A 4,920-nucleotide genomic window follows, 5' to 3' on the forward strand; every position below is an offset into this window, starting at 1 on the left:
TACCTTTTTTTCAATCAACAAGAGATTGGATATACTTGGGATCTCTTTCAACATTAAGAAGAAAACTGCCATGAAAGTTGATCTAACTTGACCTCTTCTAAAATACTCTTGCTTTTTTCTAATGGCAAACCGATAGGAGTTCATTAAATACTGGAATATATGAAGGCTTTGGTATATTCAAATTTTTGGTGAGCTCCCAAGTAGTCCTAAGTTCAAGTCCCAATGGTACCCGTGTCACCGTGTGTGTGAGTTTTTCCCTTCTCCTTCCTAATTTTGGCACACAAAAAAAACTGAGGTGACCATAGAAAATCAATACTTTTTTGAAAAAACAATGTTTCACTTTCTCATTATTTAGCATGTGAATAATATTCCAGCTAGATGTGTCTCTTACATAAATTATAACTTGATTATCTCTTGCATAAATTATAACCTCATCTATCTCTCATATAAATTACTATAACTTAATCTATCTCGCGGATAAAGATAACAAAAAGGCTGGTGGTGATCCCAAAACACAAGCGAATTGGTTCAGCGCCGAGAACGTAGAGAATATCTAGTTGCAGGTGCTGACCCTTCAATAGATGGTGACGACAGTACATACTCAGAAGAGGCCGAGGAAGCAGATGGCGACAGTACATGCTCGGAAGATGACGACGTAGATGGCAAGGAAGCTGACGCATCACTTTCAGTATGTTCATCATCAGGAGCTGATCTTGATGCTGGATCTGGTGTAGCCCTTTTAGATCCGACAGTAGATCCGACTTTCACCCCTTGCTGCCGACGTAGATGTCTGTTGGGGGGCCTGACGTGGATGACGGCATAGGGGCTGATGTGGCGATCACGGCCCCAGTGGTTGTTGTCAATGAAGCCATGCCCATGGCAGAGGGTTCCAAGAGTATCTTAATCTCCTTATTAAGATTAGAACGTAATGACAGATAGTCGTCCAATTCTTGAACTGAACTTGACACGAACATCAATTTAGTACTATCCACAATATTCGTTATTAATTGTTGACGAGTGTTTTGTCTAATCTCAGTAATACTAGGATTAGGAGTGTCAATGTCAACAGAAGAGCGCAGGATGACATTCATCTTAAATTTCTGATTGGGTGCACGTCTGTGACTCTCTGGAGGAAAGTGTACACCCGCTGCTGCAGCAGATGATGGCTGCGTTGCCGAAGTCGAAGCCGTGGCAGTGGCTGCCTCCCCCAATGGTTCGAACTCAAAGAGCTCAATGCGTGAATTGGATGCAAGCCCTTCAATGCTCTCACTTATAAGCGAATCTTCATCGAGATATTGGCAATTGAAGAATAGGAGTTGCTGGATTGCACTTATCCATAGTAAATTTTCAATCTGGTTCTTTATGGATGCCACATTCCCAAACTTGTTCACTTCAATAACTTCGTCATTATGCCCTTTACACACCACAACCATGTAACGACCCGGTCCTAAATAAATTGGTAATTATTGATTTATTCATATAACAGACCATTTTGCCCTTAGAATATTTTATTAGGTTTAAAGTTGACTTTTTTGATCGGGAAGGAATTTGGGAATTTTGACTGTACCGTTGCGTAGAGCACGGTGAGATGAGTCAGTGGACATGTAGTGGGCTCGAATCAGAGTTGTAACGAAGAAGATACGATCAAAATACCCTCAGTGGCACAACTGTAATTTTGGCGAAAAGAGTTTGCTAAAAATCTGATTTTCTCTCTCTCTCTCTCTCTCTCTCTCTCTCTCTCTCTCTCTCTCTCTCTCTCTGAAACTCCGGCCACCGGCAATAGCTGCGAACGGGATCGGTGCCAAAAGGACCGGCTCAGCCCCGACGTCACGACCCAGCCCTTCCCCGACATCGATTGCCGCTCCAGCCGCTTCAGCCAACGGAAAATGTGATTTTTAGCCCGGTTTTTGCTAGAAACTTCGTCGGCTCCAATCTCTCTCCTTCGGCCTCCATTTTTGGTCATCAATGTATGGAAATTCATCCATTCTTCATAATCTAGCTGATGGTTGGGTAGGATTGTATCAATTTTGAGCCTAGGTTGTCCGATTTTCAAATTGGATTTCAGCCGATTTTGGGATTGCGATTCCAGTCACTTCCGGTCAATTTTTGGGGTAGGTCCAAGAACAAAAGTGGTTCCACTTAGAGTGTTTTACCTAGGGAAGGAGCCTTGAGTCGTGATTTTGAGTTTTTTGGCGAAAGCTTATCGCTTTGGACACCCACGCGCTGCCGGCGCTTGTGGCGGCGCGTGGGCACTGTAGAAAATGGGCATTTTATCCCGATGTGATCCTCAGGTTCTCACGAGCACATAGGGGTGCTTGGATTTGAATTTGGATACCATTTGAGTATCGAACGAGTTTCGCCTATGATGCGTTATCCAGGTTCGATAGGTGTGAACCGTTGGATCATCTTGAGTTTAATATATGTTAATCTAGGCATTCCTAGGATCGTGTAGGGATTCACGGATCATGAATTGGAGCCCCGGATGTTATGATTTAATAGCTTGAAATTGTGTTTTATAATAACCATGCGATCGTGCGATCGCGAACGATCGGACCGTTCGATCGGGACCAAACTTGCAGGACGTATATCCTAAACCTTGTGGAATCCATAGGAACTTTCGGATCAAAATGTGGAGGTCGGGGGTCCCGTGGGCCCGTTTGATCAAGTTTCAGTAGCTTGACCCTTGGTTGACCGTGAGTCTTCCGAGATAGTTTCACCTTTCTAGAATGGTTAAAATGACCGTAGTGACAGGTTTTGATCGTTAGTTGAGTTATGCTGATTATGTTGGATTAGGATATTAATTTATTGTTTTAAACCGGGGGAGGAGGGGGGGTGTTATCGGACGCTATAGTGTGGTTGAGGTTTTTGAAATATTAGAAATTTATATATATATAAATATAAAGAGATTTTGGGGATAAGGATTGAGAAATTCATATATAATAATAATAGTAACAGTCAATCGGGAAATTGTATGATTATCATGTCACACGTGGCGTAGGATTTTCCGACGTGTGGACAGACTTCATACGTAGCGTTGGATTTTCCGGCATATGGGGAGATTATGTGATTATGTGATGGTTAGGTCACACGTGGCATAGGATTTTCCGGCGTGTTGACAGGCCACATACGTGGCGTTGGATTTTCCGGCGTATGGGGAGATTATGTGATTATTAGGAAGATTAATTAAGGATTATTATACTGAGTTGGAAAAGAAAAATGTTTGAAAAAGATTGTGTTTGGTGAGTTGTGATTTAAAGAAAAGGGGAAGGGATAAAGTCTAGAGTCTATCATTTCGTATTACTGTAATGGATTGTATGTTATTGGGACTGGGATGTTTGTGGAAAGAACTACGTGTGGCTTGATCCTTCAGTAAGGGTACGTAGGCAGCCTAGGATAGTACCTAGGTGCAGCCACGGACTAAACATTACTTATGTGGTGTTATTGAGTCTGGTTCTGACCTTGTTGTTGGTCCTGAAGCTCAGTTGAAAACGAGATGCGATTAAATATTTGTTCATACTCCCATTTGGTTAAGGAAGGGTTGTGCAAATGTGTTCTGGTCAAAACAAATATAAAACCCGTTTGGATGATGGTACGATTTAGGCTGAGGCCTTACACTACTTGCGTATGATTAAAAATTTGGAAAGTTAATTTATGTTATTTGCATTGGGCATTTATAAATAAGTTAAGTTTATTATCTGAAATGTTTAATCCATTATTGTGATTTAAGGACATTGATGTCAGTTCGGTTTCCAACTATGTGAAGGCCGGAGGCCGAATATATGAATTGCATGAAATTATAATGTGCATGCTGTCGGTTGGTGATATTAAATGTGTTTTATGCATGTTGAAATTTTGGGGAAGTGTTCAATTTACAGGGGAGACTCTGCCGAAATTTCGGTAGAAAGTCTCGTGCCCTTATTCCTTTTTGGAAAAAGAGGATATAGTTTTAGAAGTGGGCCCGACATCGGGATGATGTTGGGAATTCCACATGATTCATCTCGGGTTCCGAGGAGTTCAGGACAGGTCCTATCAAACCAACTTGTAGCAGTCACTGAAAATCATTAAGAACTGTTTGAGAAAGGTTGTCTTATTTATTTTTATAGAAAACATATATAGAATTAAACGTGGGTGACGTCCTTGAACTATAGCCCCAGTTGCAATTGGGTCCGTGAACTAAATTTTGAGGCAACAAAATCCTTTAATTAGACAATCAGTTGCAATTAGGTTTTGCTGTAATAGAATCCGTTGAGATTGACCATATGAATGTCACGTGCTCTTGGTTTTCAGGGTATTTTCGACTTTTCGTCGTTTTGAATGAAACAAATCCAATTTAGCGCTGAAGAAGGGGGAAAGCATGTGAACTATCCCTTCTGAGGCAGCCATTGGAGTTGCATACGGTGAGCTATCCCTTTTGAGGCAGCCATTGGAGTTAAATTTGCTGTAGCAGTGACTGAGTAAGTGAGAAATTTTCTGTGTAAGCTTCGAAATTTGGGGTTGATCGGGGATACAGTTAAAGGTTAGGGTTTCATTTTGCGAATAATTGGGTTTTTCGTCCTTTTGGCTGATAGTGATGGAAGAGTTTGACTTCAGTTGGGGTGGTGTTGCTCCTAAATACAGTAAGTGATTCTGCCTGTTTGAATACGTATAAGTTGGTTTTGTTTTCATCTGTGTGGTCCATAGCTTTTAAAGATTCCTTGCTTTATACTGTCCTTGACTGCAGCACTTAGGGTTTTTTTATCCCTTCTTGTCTTCTATCTATGCCTCACACCAAATGGACTGAAGTTATTCCACAGCAATTAAAAAACTGAACGAACTGTGTGCTGTATATTTTAGTTTTCGTGCAGAACATTGAATTAAAACATGGTTTTGTCTGATTTTATGATTCCAAAACAGGTGTGTGTGTGTGTGTGTGTGTGTGTG

This window comes from Prunus persica, chromosome G2 (assembly GCF_000346465.2).
Source record: "Prunus persica cultivar Lovell chromosome G2, Prunus_persica_NCBIv2, whole genome shotgun sequence".
NCBI classification, from domain to species: domain Eukaryota; kingdom Viridiplantae; phylum Streptophyta; class Magnoliopsida; order Rosales; family Rosaceae; genus Prunus; species Prunus persica.